Source organism: Lagenorhynchus albirostris, chromosome 2, assembly GCF_949774975.1.
Source record: "Lagenorhynchus albirostris chromosome 2, mLagAlb1.1, whole genome shotgun sequence".
Classification (NCBI taxonomy): domain Eukaryota; kingdom Metazoa; phylum Chordata; class Mammalia; order Artiodactyla; family Delphinidae; genus Lagenorhynchus; species Lagenorhynchus albirostris.
The window spans coordinates 118,712,447-118,727,187 of record NC_083096.1 but is presented as its reverse complement, the minus strand read 5'-3'; the positions used below and the strand labels follow the sequence as shown (position 1 = coordinate 118,727,187).

Sequence of the window (14,741 nt, the reverse complement as noted above, 5' to 3'; positions counted from 1 at the left end):
TGCTAGTTAAGTAAATAGTTAACATGGTTTAAACATTAGCCAGCACCCAACTAGAACTGGTAATTCAATCACTCTAGTTTTAGAATTAAGGGAAACTGTTAGTTAACAGATTCATATGGGCAAAACCCAATCTAGCAACTAGAATGACGTTTTTCCTATGTTACCCACAAACTAATGAATATGGCATTTTCCACAATAGAGGGAAGAGAATATAATCAATCACTAGAATTCCTCTCTTCCCCACCTTCGTGAGTTTTCATTCTATTGCAGGACATATCTCAGAAGGAGAGTCAACCAAATTTTACCCTGTCCATTCACATTAAGGCCCAAATCCTACCTATAATTCAATGTCTCATCCATTTATTTACTGCTGAACTACCCTCTCCCAAATTTGAATCTACTTGTAGGATCTAATTATAGGATTCTTAAATATAATTATAGGATTCTGAAACGCTCTCTGAAACAGTATCAGCTATGTTTCAGATCATAAATTTCCAGCCCCTGTGATGACATCTGTACCACTGTTTCAGTGACTGAAAGTAAAATGGTCCACCTAATGAAACACTACTCCAGCTATCTATCACCTTTACTTTAGAAATCTCAAAAGATATTTCAAAGACACTGCCTGTAAGCTTTTTTTTCCACTATAATTACTGAAGTAGTATGGTTTATTTTGGGAATTGAAGGACTGGCAATCCTTCATTAACATCAATGTTCTAGCTGATATTTATTTAGTTTTATTAAGTGAACAAATTTTAGGAACTGGTCATGATACCATGTAGACAAACCAAAGTGAAAGGCAAAAAGAACAAGAGCAATTGCGAAGTGTTACCAATGATTCTTTTTCTATTTGTCTAGAACATAAACAGGAACTGTTTAATAACGGTTTAGGGACTATCCTTGTCATACAATTCTTTTAAGACAAATTTCTTCGCTGAGCAATTACCACTATTATCTATAATGTCAAAAGTATCTATAAGGTTAAAAGAAGGAGAGTGAGACCTGGGGACCTATCTATGTAATTCAACTTAAGGTTCTTAATATCAGTCTCTTTGAACCCTGGGAACTCTATTACATACTACCTTGATCCCCTGTTTAAAGGGATCTCTTCTTTCTTCCCCATTCAGAGAGGGGCGAGGGGGTAGGCAGAGAGACATAGATATAGAGAGAGCTGAATGAATATACACTTAAAAAGACAAGTGGGGAGAAAGAGAAGTCAAGGAATTTCATATTACCCTTGAATCAAAAATACCGAGAGTGTCAAAGAAAGGTATAATGCTCTAGAGATTCCAATGTACTTTAAGTCACTTCATTTATCCCCTGTTGGAAAAATATATCATCCCTACGCCATTCCCCATAGCTCTGCGCTCCTATGAACAGCTACCCAGACTGCACAATTTTCCATGCACCGAAGGAAGTATAGAAAAATAACAAGCCTCCTCTCCTTAATTACAGGCAAACAAACAGACTATAGTTGTCTTCACTACTACAAAACTAAATAACTTACCTGTATAACCAAAGATCTATCATTGTGGAAATATTATCTCTTTTCCTTATATCCTGAAGGAGTTGGAGCTATGATCTAGAATAGAGCTTAAGCATCATGGTTTCAGACTCTCAGCTTCAGCCATGGAGAATACTAGAACTTCCTAAATTCCTTTCTTTAAAAATAAAATAATAAAAAAAAGAATTAAAGAATCAAATTAACTTATGCTAAAATATTTTAGTAACATCTTTGGTAATTCTTGTTAACTTTGTAGCCTCAGATATATCAAGAAACTGGAAAAGGATTTTTAGAAACCAACAAAAACAAACCAAAAAGAGCTTGAAATATACTAAATCTTTACAACAACTCAGTATTATTTTGAGTCAAAATGTAACTCAGTTCTTTTCTAGAGTCTAAGGCAATATTGTTTTGAGGTGACCCAAAGACTGCCCTTGATAAGAAGATTTCTCATACGGAATTTATAATCTCTTACTCTTATTCTAGAGGCCTTCCCAAAGTTTGGCTTTCAGGTATTTAAAACTAGGAACTGAACAACAAAATTAATTTAGATTATGTACAACAAAGAATCAACCAAGTCTTCTGCAATATATATACATTATAACTTTGGTTATATAAAGTGCTACAAGACTTTACAAAGGGAAATTTTTTATAAAGGGAAATTTCTATTATTTTTGGCATATGGATTTTCAACAAAAACAAAAACATAAGGATTTTCTGGCTTTAGTACCCAGTTGGCCAGATATTTTAATTAATCTAATTATAATCCATTTCTTGGACAGTCTGGCTAATTACAGTTTTACTTTATAATAATGTATTATGATATCCTTTTCAGAGAATCTGGATAAATGGGTTACTATGAGTGCCCAGCCAAAAACAAGGAGGAACACCAGGAAAAAGACTAACGATGTTCATGATGGAAACTGTCACTTTATTATAAACATAAAACTAGATATTCTAGAAGTGACACTATTTTTGGTAAAAGATTGCAACTTAAAAACTAATGCAAAAAAATTTTTTAAATAAAAACTGATGCAATTATCAAGCTTTGTAAACTAGATTTACTGCCTAGAAAAAATAAATAGATTACAGTTTAAGTCAGCAAGAGGGCAACAAGGCTAATATCTAATATCTATAGATGCAACCTCTCCCAGATATGTCTTCTAAATTCTTGAAAAGCACAAGGTAGGAAAATTGTCTAAATAAAATTATTTAATACTACATTAAAAAATGTTCTAAATTAACATGAGGAGGGTGCACAGTGAAAAATGGTCCTACAAAAAAGTAACCCTTGACTTGAAACTTCACTCTTCTTATAACATTCGAATTGCCAACGCCTTTGTACTCAGCCCTGAAATCCTTTCACAAACATGGTAAAGCATTACACTGTATGGTGTATGGAGATGGTAGCAAACAACAGAGCCAAAGAGGATCCACAGTTTAGGATGTGTCTCTGAGTATCCGCTGGCACGCCCATTCCAGCGCTCTATCAAGTTCCAATCAGTCACGTTACTATCCTATTTGGGTAGGGTTTGCTGTTGAAACATCATCCATTATGATATTTGCCAGGCAAGGAGATCTGCAACAGTTATTTTCACAGAAGAACTGATACTTACAGCTGAGTCCTACCAGTATTAAGATAAACAGGATCATGCAGATGATTAGGCAGATTAGGCTTCTTAAAAGCCTAATACAGTGAAAAGGAAACTTCAATTACTTCAGTAACTAAAGCCCACTTGGCCTTAATTAAGATTACATTTTTTCTTACCTTTTTAAAAAGTGTTTCGCCTAGTATTTGATTCCCAAGCGTCTGCATTTATCTGTCATCACTGTTAATGTCCATGTTACACTGTGACTTCAGGTATTACTTATTTATATGGTTGTACTAGCACAACTTGATATCTGTGAAGGGAAACCACAATATAGTCACTATGGATGTGTTACTGTTTACAGATTTGTGGATAAAACTGATAATATTTCTTAACACACCATACACTGCATTTTCTAATAAATTTCACAAATAATTCCTTATATTTAGCTACAAAATATGTTACTTTTTAGCAGACTAAGATGATTTGTTAACACTCTTACAAATGCTTCTCACAGTACCCACATAAAATATTTCAAATTTGATTCTAAATTAAAATTCTTACAAATTTTAGAGCTTCTTAGATTCCTTTTCTGACTACCAATGTAGACAAACAGATATATCTGTAATTTCTCAGACATTAATAGAAAAGTACTTTTTTGTGTTTTATAACAATATTAGGGAATAAATCTAGAAGCTTAAGAATGCAGTAAAAAAGATCATGACTTTCCCCTAAATGTGACTTTAAAACATTCTATGTCTTTTAAAGTAACATTTTTGTCTTGGTTAGATTATCCCTCTGTGACTAATCTGACCATGTTATTTTGAATATAAATAGAAAATAAATGTGACAAAATAAGTGAAGAAACAAATCAAGATGTAGCTGTACAAACGTTCCTTAAAAAAAAGTAAGCTTCTTAAAAACATACACATGGTTGTAGGTTACAAGTCTGAGAAACACATCAATGTGCTTACAATGATAATGAAAAGCATTATATAAAACTTTAAGTCATTTCTACCCATTTATTATTGGAAAAATAAGCTAAAAAAAAGTCATATGTATGTCAAAGAAATCTATCAATGGCATTCTAAAATGATTCAGCATGGTGTACCATCCCAAATTCCAAAATCTACACAGAAAATGCAGATAGCCTTACATCTGTTTTGTGGATAAAATTTGTTACTGGAGTTGTCAACCTGACAGATGTTCTCAGTGAAAAGTTTCACTAAAATACAGTAGAAAACTAACATAATATCAATTATATTTAAATTTTTTTTAATTGGAGGAAAAAAATAGCGATTAAGAAATACTAGTATCTTTCCTCAAACACTTCATTCCTATTATTTGTTTTCTTTTTTTTTTCCCCCCGCCACTCCACACATCTTGTGGGATCCTAGTTCCCCGACCAGGGATTGAACCTGGGTCCCCTGCAGTGGAAGCACAGAGTCCTAACCACTGGACTGTCAGTGCATTACCTCATTTGTTTTCAAACGTTAAAAAAGACTTTAGGAAATGCCAAAAAAAGTTAATACAGATCTAGGTATTCCTAAATTTAAAAGTTGATATAAATTCTCTTGTAACAAGCAAGGAGTTAAAATAGTCAAAACTCTTCTTATATTCCCTACATAGCAGTCTTCATTTCATTCACTATACATTTCATATTTAAGATTCTGCACAAATACTATATGCTTTCTGGAGCAGAAAAGCTACTTAGAATTGTGACAAGCTACAATAATTTTTAAATGTGAACTATTTAAATATATAACTTACTTCCAGAAGTTTAAAAAACTTAGCTACTTTGTCTTTTGAAACGCATACAAAATAGAAAACAAACCATTTAAATCCCATTCCTAAGGGCTTATTTATTCTTTGCCACAGAGCTTTGCTTGTTTTCACGTACTAACAAAATTCATTGACTATTCAAGAATTCCAAAAGCAAATCCAGAAACCAATCTTGACTGAAAAGAATTACTTTTCCTACCATTTGCAGTCTAACACTAGTACTACTGTGTTAAACAGATTACGGATCTCAGATTCATGGCACATATGAAATCACTTTAAAAGACTACAGAAAATCTCACTAGAAAATATATCAGTTCTACTAATACAGCAAAGTTATAAGCCACACAACATACTATAAAAGTAAAACAGTGACATCTAAGCTAAATGCAATCTAAATTATAAGACACTGAATTTTTTTTTTTAGTTTTATAAGATCTTGGGGATAAAAACTCAGAACAAAGGTTATAATACAGATTCATATTTCACACCCAATTCTTCAGTTGTTATAAGAAAAATACTGAACACATGCACTGCAGTACACTATGGCTTTAAGTGATTTTAAAAGAAAACAGAGAGAGGGACATTCAAAGCTGGTTGTAAAAAGCATTAAGATAATGGTCAAAGACAAAAATACTTTTTCTAGACAATTAAGTTTATCACAGTTACTTGCTATAGAGAGCTGAACCGAATTTTCACTTGGTACAAAGTATGACCAAGAAGATCACACTTTCCTGGCTCCCTAAATTGTTTGTAACCACAGATGCAATGTCTTGGATGCCTCCTACAGATTTCAGAGATAAGCCTATTACATAGTCAACAGAAAGGAATAGAAAGAGCATCAGATTTGGTGGAAGGAGGAAATATGATTCTCTACCCACCATCAATAATAACTGTTTGACCAAGAGAAAACCACTTTGCACTTCTGCATTTCATTTCTTCACCTATAAAACAGGAGACATAATACCTGCTGACTACATCTCAGGGTTACTATGAAGTTCAGTAAGATTATACCTGCAAAGCAGGCAAACTTTAGTGTGCCTAGGAAATTCCTGGAACTAACTGCCCCAGAAATTCATATTCAGCAGTTCTGGACATGCACACATAAATCTTTATTTTTAATTAACCACTTCAGGTCATTCCAATGTAGGGATCCCCCAAAGATGAGGCTCACCCTTTGAAAAAAAAAATTCCATCACTTTCTTCTGAAACTTTAGTGTTTGTAAGCATTACCCTAGGGGCTTATTTAAAATACAAATTTTTAAACCTCATCCTTAGAAATTCAGATTCAATAAAGGTGGGGCAGGACACAGAATCTTCATTTTTATCAAACACACTACAGGTGACTGAGATGTAAATGGCTCATGACCCATCCTTTTACAAACCCTGAACTAGATTCTTCCCCATACACGTTTCTCAAATCGTTCCCCACCTCTCTAGTGTCATCCATGACTAACATTAGGCCTTCATCACTTCTCACTTGAACTAACCCACATGACTTATAATTGGTCCCTCTACTTTAAGTCTTGTCCCTTACAAATGCATGGTCTACAGCGGGGTCTAAAGCGCACATTTCTGTCACTCTCTTATCTAAAACTTCCAAGGGACTTCCGCTTCTGGCCAAGACGGCGTAACAGAGATGAGATTTACGTAAATCTGGGCAAAATATATGAAAATGTTTTTCAGACACTGGAAACCAGACAATATAGGAGAGTGATCGATGAAAGAGAAGAAACAAATAAAGCAAAGCCCCAGCTTCCTGCTTGGAGAGTTTCCAAGCTTCAGAGTGAGGAGGGTGATCCCAGGCAAAGCAGTCTCCCTGATTTAAGAAAATGAAGCACAGAGTCTGGGGAGACCCAAGTAGCTAAGGTTCCCAGAACACTTGTACCAGAGAGGAGGCAGCTTCAGAGAGAGCAAGTAAGACCTCAGGAGATCTGCAGAGATCCTCCTCAAGTCTTGAGCTGAGCACTGATCAGTATATGCAGTGTATCCAAGGCCTGGAAAACCACTCTTACCCATAGCCAGGGGTATGCTAGAAAATGTGTAACAACCAAGGGCAGTTGGTGGTTTATAGTTCCTGGTTTGCAGGGTTACCAATGACTCTGGTGTGAATACTCCTACCCATGGCCAATTTCAAGCTATCAAGGAATAACACAGTGCAAAGATGGGAAGAGATACATGATAACACATTAAACATTACAGAATATTTCTAAAATAGTGATATAATAAATTACCACCAAAGCATCAAAATAGTAATAAGTAATAATATAATTTGCAAGTAATGAGTTTTGAGTATTTATCACCTTTATTCTTAATATAACTGATTTAACTATAAGTGTATATAATTTAATTCTATTAAGAATTAAGCCAGCTCACAAACTTCCCAATATTTTGAAAACTGGCCTTCACAAGCTCTAGTATACCACTGCCCGTGGCTCACACAGGGCCAGGAATAGTTTGTATACCTATCAGCTAGAGTAGAAAAACTCATAATTCATAAGACATCAAGTACAGTGCTCAGGAGGGCATTGCTTCAGTAGTGGGACAAAATGAGCTCTAGACTAAAGATTGCTCTAGTCCCACCTAACAAAGATTAAAAGCAAGCCCCAAAAGAATAAATCCATTTGCAAGGAACTTAACTGTATCCCAGAACAAAACTCAAAAATATTTATAGGAATACAAAAACGTCTAGCACCAAACAACGTAAAACTGACAATGCCTGGCATCTAATAAAAAATTACCAGACATGCTAAGAAACAGGAAGATACTACATATAATGAGAAAATCAATCAATTAAAAAGGACACATACATGAAAGATTAACTAGGCAGGAACATTAAATCAGTTATTATAACTGTTGTTAATACATTCAGAAAGATAAATGGAAAGGTTAAGCATGTTAGGTACAGATATGAAAGATATTTTTAAGAATTGATTCTTCTAGTAATGAAAAATGCTGGTTGGGATAAACAGCAGATTAGATACTGCAAAGAAAATGTCAATGAACATGAAAGCATAGCAACAGAAACTACAAAATAAAGCACAGAGACAAACAAAACTGAATAAAAAAAGCATAAATGAGCTGTGAGACAACGTCAAGCGGCCTAGTAGATGGGTAACTGGAGTGCACAAAAGCAGAAAAAAATGTCTGAAAAAGTAATGGCCCCAAATTTTTCAAATTTGACGGAAATTATAAACACACAGATCACAGAAACTAAACCCCAAGCACAAGAAACATGAAGAAAAACACAGCACATCATAAGCAAATTGCTTTAAATAAGTTAAAAAAAAAAAGAATATCTTAAAAGCAGATGGAGAAAAATGACACATTATATACACGGGAAGAATAAGATTGAAAGCAGACTATTCACTAGAAACAACACAAGACACAAGACAGTGACGTTTACCTTCATACTGAAAGAAACTATCAACTGATAATTCGATAGTTTTTGAAAGATATGTTCTCTAAGTTGAAATAAAGATGATTTCAAATGGTAAAGATGCCATCACCAACAGAAATAAACTATAGGAAATGTTAGAGGACTTCCCTGGCGGTCCAGTGGTTAAGACTCTGCGCTTCCACTGCACGGGACGTGGGTTCGATCTCTGGTTAGGGAACTAAGATCCTGCATGCTGTGTGGCACAGCCCCCACCCACCCCCAAAAAATGTTAAAAGAAGTTCTTCAGGCAGAAGAAAAAAGATACTGGTTGGAACTCTGGATCTAACCAAATGAATGAAAAGCACCAGAAATGGAAAATGAGGGTAAATCTAGAAGAGTTTTCCCCTTAGTTGTTATATCTCTTTAAAAGATAACTGGGACTTCCCAGGTGGTGCAGTGGTTAAGAATCCCCTGCCAATGCCGGGGACACGGGTTCGAGCCCTGGGCCCGGAAGATCCCACATGCCTCAGAGCAACTAAGCCCATGCACCACAACTACTGAAGCCCGCACGCCTAGAGCCTGTGCTCCGCAACAAGAGAAGCCACCGCCAACTAGAGAAAGCCTGCACGCAGCAACAAAGACTCAATGCAGCCAAAAATGAATAAATAAATAAATAAATAAATTTATTTTTTAAAAAAAGATAATTGACTATTTAAAACAAAATAATACCAATATACTGTGAAGTTTATAACATGCACAGAAGTAAAAGGTAATAATAGCACAACAACCAGAAAGGCAATAGTAGCACAACAACCAGGAAGGTAATAATAGTACAACAACCAGGTAATAATAGCACAACAACAACCTTACAACAATACAATGTTGTAAGGTTCTTATATTACATGTGAAGTGGTATAATATAATTTCAAGATACTCTGTGATAAGTTAAAGATGTAGACTATGAACCCTAAAAGCAATCACTTGCAAAAAAAAAAAAAAGATGACAGTTAATAAGCCAACAAAAGAAATAAAATAAAACATAAAAAAAATACTAAATCCAAAAGAAGGCAGAAAGAGGGAAAAGAGAACAAAGACAACATAGGAAAAAATTTTAAACAATAGCAAGGTAGTAGGTTTAAACTTAACTACAGCTAATGTAAATGGTCTAAAATCAGTTTTAAAATAGTTATTTGGAAAAAGTTGCTTGGAAAGAATATCAATAAATTTTTAAAGATTCAAGTAATATAAATTAACCATGATGGAATTAAATTAGAAATCAATACTAAAAGTATATCTCAAAATCCCGAAATATCTCAAAATAAATAGCATGTTTCTAAATACCCCATGAGTCAAAGAAGAAAGAGAAATGAAGGGAGAAATTAGAAAATAGTGTAACTAAATGAAAATAAAAACACAACATATTAGCATCTGTGGGATGCAACAAAAGCAGCACTTAAAGGAAAATTTATAGCAGAAAACATTAGAAAAGAAATAAGAACTCAACATAACATCAACTTCCACCTTAAGAAACTAGGGAAAAAAAGAATAATATAACCCATATAAAAAACAAAGGGAATAATAAAGAACAGAAATCAATGAAAACTGAAAACAGAAAAACAAACATCAATAAAAATGATAAATCTCTTGCCAGACTGATCAGGAAAAAAATATATAAATTATTAATATTAAGAAACAAGGAGGGACTTCCCTGGTGGTCCAGTGGTTAAGAATTCGCCTTGCAACGCAGGGGACGTGGGTTCGACCCTTGGTCGGGGAACTAAGATCTCACGTGCCGCGGGGCAACTGAGCTCATGAACCTCAACTAGAGGGCCTGTGTGCCGCAACTACAGAGCCCGTGCGTTCTGGAGCCTGTGTGCCACAACTAGAGAGAAGCCCACATGCCACAACAAAAGATCCCACATGCCGCAACTAAGACCCGACACAACCAAATAAATAGATAAATTAAAAAAAAAAAAGAAGTGGTATAACTGTAGATTCCGTATTTAAAAGATAATTATTCCAACAAGGGAACCAAGATAAATCAATGGGGGAAAAAATAATCTTCCCCAAAAAAGGTGCTAACAAAAATGGAATATCCACATGCAAGAGAAAGTTGGACACCTATTTTTGCATTACATTCAAAAATTAACTAAAAATGAATCAAAGACCAATGTGTAGGAGCTAAAATTATAATATTCCTTGAAGAAAAATAAATATAAATCCTTGTTACCCTGGATTAGACAATGGTTTCTTACATATAACCCTTAAAGCACAAGCAACCAAGGACAAATACTACACTATTCCACTTATATGAGGTAACTAAAGTAGTCAAATTCATAGAGATAGAAAATACACTGGTGGTTTCCAGAGACTAGGGAAAGAGGGTAATGGAAAGTTATTGTTTAATGGATAGAGTTACAGTTTTACAAAATCAAATTAGTTCTAGAGGTGGATGATAGTGATGACTGCCCAACAATGTGAATGTACTTAATGCCATTAAAACTGTACACTTTAGGGACTTCCCTGGTGGCGCAGTGGTTAAGAATCTGCCTGCCAATGGAGGGGACACGGGTTTGAGCCTTGGTCCAGGAAAATCCCACATGCCGCGGAGCAACCAAGGCCGAGAGCCACAACTACTGAGCCCGTGTGCCACAACTACTGAGGCCCGTGCACCTGGAGCCCAAGCACCGCAATGAAGAGTAGCCCCCACTCACCGCAACTAGAAAAGCCTGCGCACAGCAACGAAGACCCAATGCGGCCAAAAAACAAAAACAAAACTGTACACTTTAAAAATGGTCAATTTTACGGACTCACACACACACACACACACACACACACACACACACACACACACACACACGAATATTAGCCACAAAAAGAATGAAATATTGCCATTTGCAGCAACATGGATAGACTTAGAGATTAGGCTTAGTGAAATAAGTCAGACAGGAAGACATATACTATATTATATCACTTACATGTGAAATCTAAAAAATAATACAAATGAATATATATGCAAAACAGACTCACAGATACAGAAAACAAACTTGTGGTTACCAAAAAGGAGAGGGAAGGGGGGAGGGACAAATTAGCAGTATGGGATTGATAGATACAAACTACTATAAAATAGATAAGCAACAAGGATATACCATACAGCACAGGGAATTATATACTTTAATCTTGTAATAACCTATAATAGAATATAATCTGCAAAAATACTGAATCACTATGCTTTACACCTGAAACTAACACAATAGTGTAAATCAACTAGACTTCAATTTTTAAAATGGTCAATTTTATGTTATGGATATTCTACCACAATTTAAAAATTAAAACTAAAAAGAAAGAAGCAACCAAAGGAAAATACAGATAAACTGGAATCATCAAAATTTAAACCTTTGGTGCTTCTAAGAACTGTATCAAGATAACGAGACAAACCACAGAATGACAGAAAATATCTGTAAATCACTCATCTACAAAGAACCTTTACAACTAAACAAAAAGACAAGCAATCTAAAAAATGAGCAATGGACTTGAATACATATTTCTGCAAAAAAGATGTACAAAAAGCCAATAAGCACAGGAAAAGATGCTGAATATCATTGGTCATCAGGGAAATATAAGTCAAAACCAAAATGAAATATCACTTCATACCCACTACGATTAATATGACAAAAAAATGGATAACAATACTGACAGGATATGGAGAAATTGGTACCCTCATAACTTGCTGGTGTAAATACAAAATGTTGCAGCTGCTTTGGAAAAGTCTGGCAGGTCCTTAATAAGTTAAAGATAGAATTACCATATGACCCAGAAATTTCACTCCTAGATATATACCCAGCAAAAAGAAAACACTTTCACACAAAAACTTGTCCATGAATGTTCATAGCAACATTATTCATAATAGGCAAAAAGTGAAAACAACCCAAATGTCCATAAACTGCTGAATGGATATATAAAATGTGGTACACAATGGAATATTCATTCAGCCATAAAAAGGAGTGAGGTGTTGATACCTGCTACAACATGGATGAACCTTAAAAACATAAGTGAAAGAAGCCAGTCACAAAAGGTCACATATTGTATAATTCTATTTATATGAAATATCCAGAACAGGCAAATTCATAGCCAAAAGCTACAAAAAGGAGATTAGTGGTTGCAGAGACTGGAGGAAGGGAGGAGATGGTGGAAAGTGATTGCTAATGGGTATGGGGTTTCTTTTTAGAGCGATGAAAGTATTCTAAAGGTGATGGTTATGGAACTTTGTGAATATATTAAAAATTACTGAATTATACATTTTAAAGGGGTGATTTTATTATATCTAAATTTTATATTATCTCTCTCTCTCTCTCTCTCTTTTTGGCTGTACCTCGCAGCATGCAGGATCTTAGTTCCTTGACCAGGGACCAAACCCATGCCCCCTGCAGTAGAAGCACAGTCTTAGCCACTGGACCGCCAGGGAAGTCCCCTATGTTATCTCATTTTTTATGTTATTTTTAACTTACCTATTAAAAGTATGGTATACATACAGAGAAGTACGCAAATTTTAAACGTGCAGCTTGATGAATTATCACAAAGTGTAGAGGTATATAAGAGTTCCAAGGATAATTTTGATAAACAAATAACCAAGGATTAAAACTACTACCTCTGCCTCAAGTGTCTTTACCTTCTTTCCTTTGCTAGCTAACATTTATCTTGCCCTTCAAGTCACAGATCAGATGCAACCAACTCCTATAAGAAGCTATGTGGGGCTTCCCTGGTGGCGCAGAGGTTAAGAATCCACCTGCCAATGCAGGGGACACGGGTTCCAGCCCTGGTCCGGGAAGATCCCACTATGCCATGGAGCAACTAAGCCCGAGCGCCACAACTACTGAAGCCTGCACGCCTAGAGCCTGTGCTCCGCAACGAGAAGCCACCACAATGAGAAGCCCGCGCACCGCAAGGAAGAGTAGCCCCCGCTCGCCGCAACTACAGAAAGCCCGCACACAGCAATGAAGACCCAACGCACCCCCAAAAATTAATTAATTAAAAAAAAAAGACTTTAGCCATAAAGAAGCTATATGTTCTCAGGGAATCCTGTGCATAGCTCTTATCATACCACTGAGCACATGTGGTATTTTCCGAACTCTTTTTTAAAGCAAGAACTCTTAAATTATATGCTAAAGAAACAGAAGAAAGTAAAGCTGCTCTAGTTAAAAACAAGGGTAAAGTCACTGCATGACAGTAAGCCTGCCCACCCTCCCTCAAACTATTCCCCTAGGAGTTTGAAAATTACTACTTACTATACTCTTCTATTCACTTGTATTTCATTCACCAAAACTAGTTTATAGCAAGGCCTCTCATATTTCCCTGATGCTTAGAAAACATTAATTAAACATTATTACTGAGACATTATTCAAACTAAAAGTAAATATGGAGGATAAATCAGTAAGGGGAAAAATGTTTAAGAAAAGGTAAACAGTATCAATGGAGGTACTGAAACAGAAAAAGCCTTGGCATATCAGAGGAACTGAAATGAGGCCAGTTAGGCTGGACCTTAAGTGGGCAACGGAGGAAGCATAATGAAATAAGCTTTAAAGCAGACAGGTGCCAGATCATGAAGGGCTTTGTAGGCCATGATAGGAATTTGATCTTTGGGGTTTTTTAAATTTACTTTTTAATTTTGTTATGTACTTTTATTTATTTTATTTTATTTTTTTGCGGTACACGGGCCTCTCACTGTTGTGGCCTCTCCCGTTGCGGAGCACAGGCTCCAGACGCGCAGGCTCAGCGGCCATGGCTCACGGGCCCAGCCACTCCGCGGCATGTGGGATCTTCCCGGACCGGAGCACGAACCCGTGTCCCCTGCATCGGTAGGCAGACTCTCAACCACTGCGCCACCAGGGAAGCCCTTGTTATGTACTTTTAATCTGAAGTATTTATTCCATAGAAGAATTTTAAAGAAGAGAATGACACAATCTAATATACAGTTTTAAAAGATCATTCTGACTGCTGTGTGAATGTGAACTCAAGAGCATAATGGGAAGGGAACAAGAGTATCCTAATAAATTTGAACAAAGGGAATAAAAGAATAAACGTTTAAGCAGGAAAGTGACTACATCCAATATTGTCACTTGTTTTCATTCATTCAACAAATACTAACTGGGACCAACTGTGGTCCTGGCACTGTTCTGGACACTGGGAAGAGGTAAATTCCTGCTTTCACAGAGCTTACATTTTGTATAAACAATTCAACAGATAAATTATGTCAGATAAGTACTACAAAAAATAAAGCAAAGGGCTTCCCTGGTGGCGCAGTGGTTGAGAGTCCGCCTGCCGATTCAGGGGACACAGGTTTGTGCCCCGGTCCGGGAAGATCCCACATGCCGCAGAGCGGCTGGGCCCGTGAGCCATGGCCGCTGAGCCTGTGCGTCCGGAGCCTGTGCTCTGCCACGGGAGAGGCCACAACAGTGAGAGGCCCACGTACCGCAAAAAAAAAAAAAAAAAA

At 36.0% G+C, this 14,741-nt stretch overlaps 1 protein-coding gene across 5 annotated transcripts in view; it reads right to left on the bottom strand.

Annotated features, from left to right (window-relative positions):
* ZZZ3 (zinc finger ZZ-type containing 3) overlaps positions 1-14,741 on the bottom strand; it is a 103,181-nt gene that overhangs the window by 57,493 nt on the left and 30,947 nt on the right. For 4 of the 5 annotated variants that reach the window (XM_060139713.1, XM_060139717.1, XM_060139716.1 and 1 more), the window contains 2 exons: positions 3,273-3,406; positions 1,508-1,661 (listed from right to left, as the gene is read on the bottom strand). The gene's annotated coding sequence lies outside the window, so the exon portion shown is untranslated. The remainder of the gene's footprint in view (positions 1-1,507; positions 1,662-3,272; positions 3,407-14,741) is intronic. The other variant, XM_060139715.1, reaches the window with a different exon arrangement.